Here is a 12,665-nt window from a genome sequence, read left to right on the forward strand (position 1 = left end):
CTCTTAAACCTTAGTAAAGGGATGAACTAAAACTGTCAAATATCCTGTTTTAGGGTAAGTCATTCAGGGATTTTCTTTTACTGATGTATGTGTCCAAACAGCAAATTAGGAAGGGATATCTTTAAAGGGTCTCATGGAACTAACATCACCAGAGCCAGCAGTCAGGTTCCCTAGCAGACACAGGAGATCTTGGCAAAGTAGAAGGAAGAGTCTGCAAACCTGAATTTGCAATGGACACAAAACTAACCTAATTTATAGGTAGTGTTTGGTGAGGCAGTAATAGAGTTTGCCATCTGTTAACCGCCTACCCAGTCAAGTTTCTCTCTTTTTGAGGCCACATTAAAGCAGAGGCATGCTTCTTCAGGAGATCAGGTTTGAGAAAGGAAAGGCAGGGAACCATCCATCTCTGTGCTGGCTAAACACACTCCTGGAGAAGCCAGATTCTGGTGCTTTCATAGTAAAGATAAGGTCATAAAAGTCCTATTTGCTTGGAGATTTTGAAAAAGGAACCCCAACCCCATTTCCCTAAAGCAATTGAGTTCAGCCTTTGGATTATTTTTTTTAAACTTGGTTTTTTGTTTTTCTCTCGATTTGGGTGTGATGTAAGAAGAGCTTTTTAGTTTTGTTTTGAATAACATCAATCCTTGCACACTCTATGCAAAAATTTTGTAAGCATTGCAATAATGCTATGAATTACAAGGAACTATTTTAACTTTATTACACTTTCTGTATAAAAAATTTGTATTTAATATTATTTCAACTGCAGTCTTGTAAAATATATTAATAAAAATAATGATTGGTAAGAAGGAAAGCACCCTTGTCCACTTCTTTAGGGAATTCCACTTGCACAGTTGATAAAACAGTTACTCCTGTTGACTCTGCCACAGAAATAAATTTTAATGTTAACTTCTCTTCTCCTTCTCTTTGATCAGTGGCCTAACACGTTGTTAAGTCATTTTTGTTTTTAGGAAGAGATTCACACAGGCTGCTTTTTGAAAGAGAGCTTATTATAAGGTAACACCTGCCTAGAACTGGGGAGTCCCCAGGACTTGGAGAAGGTAAGGGAACAGCCATCCTCTACCACTTTCCTAAAGACCTGGACAGGCTCCTTCTGCTGTAGTTCTCCGCTCCCATCTCTAAATCACTGAAGAAGCCAGTCTGCTTGCTCTGCGTTTTTAATCAGGATACCTTAACTCCTGGTCAGCCTATGGATCAGCCGCCTGTAAGCCAGCTGCCCGTCCCCGGTCCAGTTTTTATCCTTTTCCACAGAATACCCTAACCCTGCTTCCCAAATGGGGACAGTGTATGACAGAAGGATATCATGGCATTACACACCACAGTCAATCCTCCATTTCAGCATCTCACTCTCCTGGCCTGCCAGAGTACCACATTTTTGAACGTACTATTCCATCCACCTCAAATGCCCTTCCAAGTCGCACCACCCTATCACAGGGTATCATCCTTCAGGATCCCATCCCCATGTCACCTTTTCTCTGTAGCCCTTATCATTCTTAAGTCCCCCATTAATTTGTTCTAACTTATTTCATGATCCTATGTTGTATTGTGATTTACCTATTTACCTATCACCCTGAGACCCTAGAATGCTTATATCCATTTTTAAAGTTTATAATAGAATAATGACATATGAATAGATTCTCACAATTGCATGTTAAGGTAGAGAGGTCATTTTCTCATCTAGAAAATCTAAGACTAATTTTATTTTACATATCCAATGCATGGCAGAACCCATATGCATTCCCCATTGTACTTTCATCATAAGTTACACCTCCCATCAAATTAAGCTCCTGACTACAAATGATGCTGAAGCAACATTACAGAATCCTCAAAAGGTAAAATGCTGTAGAAAATTTTTCTGATAAGTGGGGTGCAGTAATTTTAGTACATGGTTTCCTTTTCGGGGAAAACTTACCAAAGAAATCTAAATCAAAGAGAATGAAGTCAGAGAAGTCACCATTCAAGATGCATTGGTGAAAAACATGCTGAAGCATGGCTAAAATGATAAGGAAACACTAATGAGAGAGGAAGGCTGTTACTGGTGACTTGAACTAATTGACATGATTGTTAATACAAAATTACAAAACAGATGAAATACTGAGTCGCTAAAAAGAGTTCTATTCATTTTCCTTCACAAGAGGAACTCTTTTAAAGTGGCAAATAGGTATAAAACAGCAACTTTTACATTTCCTCCAACTTGACTCCTTTGAAAAAGATGTAAAAACTCTGTAGTTCAGTTAGCCACCAAGCCCCACTTTACCCAAGGAAAAGAGTCCTGGGTACAGAGCCAGGGAATGGGAGTCAGTGCAAAGAAATACATGCATTTCAGGGGAAAAAAAACTGTGAATAGTATGTATGAATTTGCTTCTCCAATTAAGTTCAATGACAGGCTAATTTTAGTCTGTGCATGCTAATTTTAATTATCCTCAATAACACCAAATATTTGGTGTTTGGATCAGTTTACAGCCCCCCCGAAGACCCTCCTGACCCATCAATGGAGAACCGAGATCTGCTTTGAGACTCCCTGGCACAAGCAATTAAGCATAATAATAGAATCCTTGTGAGATTATTTCAAGGAAAAACTTAGAATGTAAAATGGGTAGATATCATGTGAGAATACTATCTCCCAAATTATGGTATATTTTCATTGAAAGTAAGTATTTTGGGATGGCAAAGTTGAGGACAGTGGATATTAAATCAAGGTAGAAACTGTAACATGAAATCATCTAATTTAATCTATTAAAAGACCAAGTCAAGAACTGCACTTAAAAACTTGGTGGGCAAAATTAACCTATAAAACTTAAATAAGAAGAAAATATTTTACAGTAGACTTCATGGTAAAAAGTATTAGGGGAACTTAATTATGATGATATATAATGATAAAGTTCCTGTCTTGCAGACTGTATATAATTAAACCATTATGCTGAACAGGAAAGTAACAAAAACCCCAAATCCACAACTTTGAAGTATAAGAATAAGGAAAATAATTGACAAATATAATTGCTCTTTATAACTTACAAATTGGAAAACCATTATACATATAAAACACATACACTCCCCTTATGCATGTCATCAAAAAAACTTCCCTTTGACTGTCCCATGATCATATAAAATAAATATAATCTGTAAATGAAAACATTAAAAAAAACTCTTCATTCTATAGTCTCTGAAAGTAGAAATGGATGGTATATTTAACATAAAACCCTAGGAATTTCAGATTGAAATATATTTTCCTAACTAATTGGTGATTAGCCTATTTAAAGAATGAAAAACTCTACAAAGTATGCTGTTTGGCCAAAGCAGTCTTCTGGCATGATAAACTTATCATAGGAAAATGAATAAACAAAGCATTCAGCTTAAGATTTCAAAATAATCAACAAAAGAACAAATATAAATAATAAACATAAGGTGGCATAAATAATTCTAAATTCTACCAGGGAAGCCCTATTAATAATTCTAAAATTTACATCTTAATAAGTAGAAAGCAAAAACCTAAGACAAAACTGCTAAGTATTGAAAAACATGAAAGCAAGCTTAAGAGATATGTAAAAGTTTAAATGCTATAGCGACATGCTATTCTCTTATAAGAAAAATAGAAAACTCCAATCATGTACAATTTTAAAAATCAGCTCAAATTTAAAAAGTTACAGTTAGTGCTTGTTTCTTAAATAAAAATGAAATAGTTTTGCTTAGGAAATTCTATCCAAGATATACTTTTTCTGATATTAACTCATATTTTACATATAATATATATGCATAAACATTCATAAATTTATGCATAAAGAAAAACTACCATAGAGTTGCTGTAACCTATGCTTAAAAATGTAAAGATTTTGGAGAGACAAATATAAAATTAAGAGACCAACTCTTAGCTGAACAGACTAAAATTGGTATTTTTTATCTCCAACTTATTTTACATGTTTAACAAAATTCCAATCAAAATCCCAACAGAAATTTTCTTGAAAGTAAAAATTCTAAATTTTTTCAGGCAAAATTATTTTTTTTTTAAGTCAAGGAACATTGCATACAAAAAGCCACTAAAATGATGTAAACCTAACAGGCTATTTAAAGGCACAAAATAGCAGTGATGAAGATAGCCATATTTCAAAAACAAAAGAGAAAGATCATTGCACTTGGCATTATTTCCCTACCAAGAAAATACCCTCTCCTTTCTTCATCCTGGCTTACCCCAGCTCATCTTCTAAGACCTGGCTCAGACATCTTCCCTCTCAGAAGGTTTATCTGACTTGCTTCTCGGTGGAGTGAGCAACCCTTTGTACCCTCAGGGAACTCTGAACAAACCTCTATCAAGGCCTCCCTTGTACCAAAGCAACCTGTCAATTCTTCTACTCATGCCGCTAGAATGGGAGCTCAAGAACAAAGGCACAGCCTCCTCAGCATTTTACCACCTAACCTAACCAAGTGTCAGGTACATAAACAGAAACGGTTGAACAGACCAGAAAACTCAGAAACAGACTCAAGTGAATTTGTCTTATATCAATGTATCACTTCAATCTACTTTTTATTCTTAAGCACTCCAAAACAGAGAGCAAGAACAAGATGGTGACTTCTGCACTCAACATACAAGTGAGCAGCTTTGACAATGAAACAAATAGCTGCAGATATGAACTACTAATGAGGTGCCAGGGAAACAGGTAGCTGGAATGCCATTACAAACCAATAGAAAAAGTGCTATTTGATTGTTACTAGGGAAACTGATCAGCAATTGTTTTGGTGAGGGTAGGGAGGGGAAGTTTCAGATTCCCCCCTAAAATACCTCTAGTGGGTCGGAGTGAAATATCTTTATTCATCTATTTTCAACTGAATCTTTATTCTCCTCCAAATGAGTAACACACACTCCTTTCTCTTGACTGTCTCAAGAGTCTAGCAGGATAAACAGAGATCTAAAAAGGCCAACTATCATGTAATGTGTAAAAGATAAAAATAATAGGAAACTGACAAGCAACCAACCTATGATGTGAGGAAGAATGACAACAGAAATTGCCAAGAAGAAAGACTAACATATTCAAATACACAGTTCTCTAAGTTCCTGCCTTCCCCACACCACACCTCACAGAGAACTATTTTTAAAACAGTAAAAAACAATGGGGCTTCCCAGGTGCCACTAGTGGTAAGGAACCCACCTGTCAATACAGGAGACATAAGAGATGTGGGTTCAATCCCTGTGAAGGGAAGATCCCATGGAGTAGGACATGGCAACCCACTCTAGTATTCTTGCCTGGAGAATCTCATTGACAGAGGAGCCTGGCAGGCTAGAGTCCATGGGGTCACAAAGAGTCGGACATGTCTGAGCACACAGAGAACTCTTTTTAAAACAGTAAAATAATAGCATTAAATAAGAGAAATGGTTAAAAATTATGTGTTTTTAGGAACCCATGCAAGTTAATAAAGAACCAAGACATCACTAATAAGCAATAATTAGTAATAAGCAAGTAATCCACACAGGTTGGTCATGGAAGAAAAGTTATGACCAACCTAGACAGCATATTAAAAAGTAGAGACATCACTTTGCCAACAAAAGTCCATCTAGTCAAAACTATGGTTTTCTCAGCAGTCATGTATGGATGTGAGAGTTGGACTATAAAGAAAGCTGAGCTCCGAAGAATTGATGCTTTTGAACTGTGGTGTTGGAGAAGACACTTGAGAGTCCCTTGGACAGCAAGGAGATCAAACCAGTCCGTCCTAAAGGAAATCAGTCCTGGGTGTTCATTGGAAGGACTGATACTGAAGCTGAAGCTCCAATACTTTGGCCACCTGATGCAAAGAACTGACTCCTTGGAAAAGACCCTGATGCTGGGAAAGATTGAAGGGGGGAAGAGAAGGAGATGACAGAGGATGAGATGGTTGGATGGCATCACTGACTCGATGGACATGAGTTTGAGTAAGCTCCGGGAGTTGGTGATGGACAGGGAAGCCTGGCATGCTGCAGTCCATGGGGTTGCAAAGAGTCAGATATGACTGAGCAACTGAACTGAACTGACTGAACTGATAATCCACACAAACAAAAATACACCCTTTTTTCCTTCTAAAACATTGGAAGATGTAACAGAGAATAAAAGAAAAACAAAAGAACCTGCCTACCTTTTCTATCAAAAAAAAAAAAAAAATGTGAGACATGTATCTCAACATTGGTGCAGTGGACATTGGCGAAAATTTTCAAAAAGTAATTCACCAATATTTTTAATGAGTCATAAAAATCTTCATAAATTTGGCCCAGTAATCCCATCTTCCTCCAAGCAACAATATTTAAATAGGAAAAACTTGTTTAGTGACAGTGATAAATAAACACTGCAATAGGATTTAAAGATGGGAAAAAATAGCAGTACTACCTAACGAATTGAAAGGCAAGACTAACAGACCATGGTTGGTTCAACTTGATGGAATATCTTTAAAGGGGTTATGAGGAGTTTACAGTAAAGCAAGATGCAATGTTGAGTGTGTAAAATGATTTATACACCTGACTCAAGACTTCCAAGAAACTGAAGGTGACTTATTTAGATAGTGGTACTGTAGGCATAGTTTTCTTATTATCATTCCTGTGTTTATGTTTGTATAATAAACTTTTCAAAAAAGACAAGTATCTGCTCTTTATCTATAAAACAGATTTAATCACACACACTTTGACACTACCAAAAATCTACATGAAGGAAAACATATAGGCCAAAATTGTTTATGCAGTGTTGTTTATTTTTGTTAAAAATTTGGAATTTGCCTTTTTCCCAACAATAGGGTTAATAAATCATGGCACATTCAATTCACGGACTATTATAAATGTTAAAATAATTTTAGAAACCATAGGGCAAAATAAAATAAGTCAAAAGACCTAAAATTACATGAAAACTAATTACAGCTATATGAACATACAGATACACATATATAAATATATATACATATATATAAATATATACATATATACAAAAATATATACATATATATAGATAAATATATATGTATTGTTAAGGATGAAAAGGAACCACTGATAATTTTAAGTTACATTAAGGTGATGTGAATACGGGTGAATATTTCTGTTTTCCTAAACTCTTTTTAAACATGGTGATTTTATAACTGTTAATTTTGTAAAGTGAATGAACAGAAATCTCCTTCAAATTTTGCCAAAAAAATTAACTTAAAACTTTTAGTCCATTTTTTCAACTCAACCAATGGGTCAAATTTGAAAAGACCTCTGAACAAAGAGAACACCTAGGGATCTAAGGTGGTCTCTCCTTCCATTTCACATTTTCTCATTTTTTCATAAGATCTTTGAAAATGTTCTTCTGGGCCCTGTGATGGTTACAAAGCTTGACTACAGATTTGACATCAAAGAACAGACCACACATCTAAGCTCTATTTGGGCACCAAGGTTGTAGGAACTTGGCTCCCCTACTGGACTTCAAGTAAGGACCAGGTAAGGAAGGATCCAACCCTTTCCCCTTTCAAGAGACTTGAAGGTGGAACCCAAGGAAAACTTTTACCACAACTTGACCTTTATAGCTACCTTAAGTTGTAAGAGTGATAATTGATGCAGCCCAGTCTTGGAGACTCTTTTTGATCATCTGATCACTGCTCTCTTCATTTACTCTCTTCCCTCAAACTCCCCCTCAACCTCCTGCTGCCTCGATATTCTAGGATTGTTTTGTCAAGGTAGACCTTATAGCCTGTAATTTCAAGTGGTTTCATATAGCCTTAGTACATCTTTAATCCCTCCCTCCCATGATTTCTAGGCTTCAGAACATACTCCCCTTAGTTCCCATGATACTGCAACGCATGACTCCTCCTTCACCAACGGATTTCTCCTCTTTATAAAAGACTTCATCATAAGTAATCCACCAAGGTCTTCAGATCCCAATAATTAATCCCTTCTCCAGTACTATGGGGCTTCCCTGGTGGCTCAGATGGTAAAGAATATGCCTGCAATGAATGAGACCCGCGAAAGATCCCACTCCAGTACTCTTGCCTGGAGAATTCCATGGACAGAGTCTGGCAGGCTACAGTCCATGGGGTCGCAAAAAGTTGGACACAACTGAATGACTAACACTTCCAGTATTATAGACAGTTACCACGGGGACTCTTCTCTACCATTTAAAAGCGAATTATCTGTCAGATTCTATAATTTGACCAAACTAGTTTTTATTCCTTAATCTTTCCTTCTATAGTCAAGTGAGTATTTGCCAATAAAATTATGCTTCTCAGCAAGAAAAGAGTTTAACATATGATGGTGGGTATAGACACTGAGGAGGGGCATTGGTTTTGCTGTCAACTAGTCCTGTGTCTGAGCTAGACTAGTGTCTAAGACCAGGTTCCCTCATAAAGAAAGCCAGTAATTATAACCTCAATTACATGGGTTCCTGAAAACTTTATCCATCCCCATTCAGTTCTTCTGTAGTTTTCCTTAATATCGTGTGTAGAATTTACTCTTTTCCTTGAAAAAAGAATATTTCTTCTCTTGAGCCTCTTCCTTTTTTTCCTGTCTTGCTATATTTTGCATACCAACATAGTCTCCTGTAATACATACAATCCAAAAGTATTCTCTCAAGCCTGCTCACCTCAAGAAAATTTACCACCCAAATTCTTGCAAACAGTCTATACTATTTCAACTTTCACACTTAAAATATTCTCCAGGATATGATTACAAAACTTTCACAGGACTAGAAAGAAACAGACACACCTGAAGGGCACAGCAAAATCCTGTGCACAACAGAACCCAGGGAAAAGGAGCAGTGATCTCGAAACAGACAGGGTCAGACCTGCCTCTGAGTGTTTGAGGGTCTCCTACGGAGATGTGTGTCAACAGTGGCCTGCTTCAGGGACAGGCATACTGGCAGCAGCAGTCCTGGGAGGCACATGTTGGCGTAAGTCCTTGTGGAGGTTGCCTTTAGCCCTATCATAAAGCCTGTAGACTCTAGGACTGGGTTACTTCAGGCCAAACAACTAAGAGGGAGCACAGCCCCATTCATCAGCAGAAATTTTTATTAAAGATTTGCTGAGCATGACTCTGCCCACCAGAGCAAGACCCAGATTACTCCATAGCTAGTCCTTCCCATCAGGAAACTTGCACAAGCCTCATTCTCAACCATCAGAGGACAGACAGAAGAAGCAAGAACTACAATCTAACAGCCTTTAGAACAAAAACGACAATCACAGACAGATAACCAAAATGATGACATGGATTACAGCCTTCTGTAACTCAATGAAGCTATGAGCCATGCCATGTAGAACCACCCGAGACAGATGGGATATGGTGGAGCATCCTGACAAAACTAGGTCCACTGGAGAAGGCAATGCAAACCACTTCAGTACTGTTGCCTCAAGAACCCCAAGAACAATATGAAAAGGCAAAAAGACATGACACCAGAAGATAAGTCCCCCAGGTTAGTAGGTGTTCAATATGCTACTGAGGAGGAGCAGAGAAATAGCTCCGGAAAGAATTAAGAGGTTGGGCCAGAGCAAAAAGAATGCTCAGTTGTGGATGTGTCTGTGTAAAAGTAGTCCAGTGCTATAAAGAATAATATTGCATAGGATCCTGGAATGTTAGGTCCATGAATTAAGGTAAACTGGATGTGGTCAAGCAGGATATGGCAAGAATGAATATTGACATTTTAGGAATCAGTGAACTAAAATGGATGTAAATGAATTTATTTCACATGACCGTTATATCTACGACTATGGGCAAGAATCCCTTAGAAGAAATGGAGTAGCCCTCATAGTCAACAAATGAGTCTGAAATGCAGTACTTGGGTACAATCTCAAAAATGACAGAATGATCTTGGTTAGTTTCCAAGACCAACCATTTAGCATCACAGTAATCCAAGTCTATGCCCCAACCACTAATGCCAAAGAAGCTGAAGTTGAACACAAGACCTTTTAAAACTAACACCAAAAAAAGATGTCCTTTTCGTCATAGGGGATTGGAATGCAAAAGGAGGAAGTCAATAGATACCTGGAGTAACAGGCAAGTTTGACCTTAAGTACAAAATGAAGAAGGGCAAAAGGTAACAGAGTTTTGCCAAGAGAATGCATTGGTCAATGAGTACACAAACTGCAGCCATGAAATTAAAAGACATTTCCTTCTTGGAAGAAAAGCTATGACAAAACTAGACAGCATATTAACATGTTTTTCCAGTAGTCATGTAGGGATGTGAGAGTTGGAGTATAAAGAAGGCTGAGTGTCGAAGCAATGATGCTTTTGAACCGTAGTGCTGGAAAAGACTCTTGAGAGTCCCTTGGACAGCAAGGATATCAAACCAGTCAACTCTAAATGAAATCAATCCTGAATATTCACTAGAAGGACTGATGCTGAAAGTAAAGCTCTAGTACTTTGGCTACCTGATGCAAGAGCCGACTCATTGGAAAAGACTATGATGTTGGGAAAGATTGAAGGCAGGAGGAGAAGGGGACAAAAGAGGATAAGATGGTTGGATGGTACCACTGACTCAATGGACATGCAGGAGGAGAAGGAGATGAAAGAGGATGAGATGGTTGGATGGTATCACTGACTCAATGGACATGAGTTTGAGCAAACTCTGGGAGATGGTGAAGGACAGGGAAGCCTGATGTGCTGCAGTCCATGGGGTCACTAAGAGTCAGACATGACTTAGCAACTGAACAAAAATTTTTGTCTTTAGGTCTAATTATACTGATCTCTAAAATGGTTACCACTGACTTCCTAGTGGTCAAATCAGTCAGCATACCAGTAACTATTTCTCCATTCTGACTCCATGCAGTTCAGAGTCTATACTCAAAGACTGTGATGATGGCTACACATCACCCAATTACCTGTCCAATTTCCTTCTAGAACCCCATGTGGCTCAGGCATCCAGCCTGGCCCATGACATCCACATGACCCCAGGAAACATGAACTTCACCAATAAATAATGGATAAATTAAGCCAGAGGGCTCATAACTCCATTTTTATTTTCCATTTTGATGAACATTTAGTGATTTCACAGTATCTCAGAAAGATCTCTGACCTACATTTCAAAATTTGCATTACTGATTTCATTCCTCTGACAGATCTATCGAGATTCTGATAGTTAGAAAAACATTTCCACAGAGAAACAGAAAGGCACCCTCAACCCGCTCTTTTACCAGGATGGTAAGTTTATATCACCACCCTTGCCTCCTACTTTCTCCTTTCCTTTGAGTCTTCCTTTAGGTCTTGTTTTGTTTTGGATATCCATCAATCTTTCTTTGTTTATACAATGAGCACAGTAGGCAAAAAGGCAGTGACCTTTCTCTTATGCTTTTCCTGCCTCTGCCAAATAGGGTCTTCATATGAATTGCCAAATAATCCTTTAAAATTATCCCCCTTAATTGTCACAATAACTTTATAAATTAGGGCACAAATGGGGACTTAGTGACTATCCAGTGTATATGCCCAGCAGAGGAAGATATAGAGTCTCTTCAGTGCATTTCCATTTACTGAGCACCAACCACATAAAGGGGGTTCCAGGCCCACGTGCCACTGCTCCTTCAAAATGTGGCAAATCAACCTTGTTTCCTTTCTGGCCAGTAGTTAGTTATTTGTGACTGTGATAAGCCTTGAGCCTGTAAAATGAAGGTGTCCACTGAACGACCTCCACTAGCCCTCCCATCGGGTAATTTCACATAGTGCTCTGTATACTATTTCTCAACTGTGACCAGTTCTGAATGGAACAGGATCAGTCCACCCATTCATTGACCAAGTATTTAAAGAACATGTGTTGAGTGCTGGCCATGCTTCGGGGTGTTTGAGGATTAAAATAAACAAGGCAGACATGCCTCCATCATCATGGAGTTTATGGTCTAGTGGGAAGGGGCAATGCAAAAATATACAATATCGATAATTTCCAGATATCTTACAATCAATTCCTATTACATAAAATAGTAATAGAATTAAACTTCTCACTGAGGATGGTGACATCTGAGCTGAGATTTGATAAGAAGTTAGGCACACAAAGAACTAAGAGAAGGGCGCCTCAGCAGAGGAAACAGAAGTTCTTAGAAAAGTGAAGCAGGTAATTAATTTCATTAATTAAAAAGACTGAACATTAAAATACTTTGCTCTTCTTCAGTTTCTTCTGTGAATGGGACATATGGAACATAATTGCTGTCTTTTACCTTTTTACCTGCTGGAAGAGTCTGAATAGTATCCTTCCCTCCAGGAAAGAATGCTCTTTTTTAGCTACTAAGGATGGCTTCCTTGATTAACCTTCAAGGTTTGTAATAAAAAGCAAACAAAGGGTACAAGGGGATGCCTTTGAGGCTAACAAGAAGGGTGAGTACAGAAAACCTGTGAGATTAATAAGGAGGAGACAGAGGTCAGTAGTAGCAGACAATTTGCACCACACCATGCCAGGGAGGGACCAAAATTTCCAGAAACATGTTATGCCATACCAGAGATTGGAGGCTGGAATCCAGGGACCAGAGTCCCCCACTTAGCAAAGATTCCTATGCTTCCACATCCAGTCAAGATGATGTAATGAGCTTACATTTTAATGCCCACACTCTGTTCTAAATACTTTTCAAGTGGTAAGATGGTCTCTAAAAAGAACATAAACATAATATTAAAGCAGAAACTGATAAAAATTCAAAGGCTGAGACTAAAGCTTTTGAGTTCTTAATGCCCAGGAACAGAGGCTGTCTGTGGGCAA

The sequence above is a fragment of the Budorcas taxicolor genome, chromosome 7 (assembly GCF_023091745.1).
Source record: "Budorcas taxicolor isolate Tak-1 chromosome 7, Takin1.1, whole genome shotgun sequence".
Classification (NCBI taxonomy): Eukaryota; Metazoa; Chordata; class Mammalia; order Artiodactyla; family Bovidae; genus Budorcas; species Budorcas taxicolor.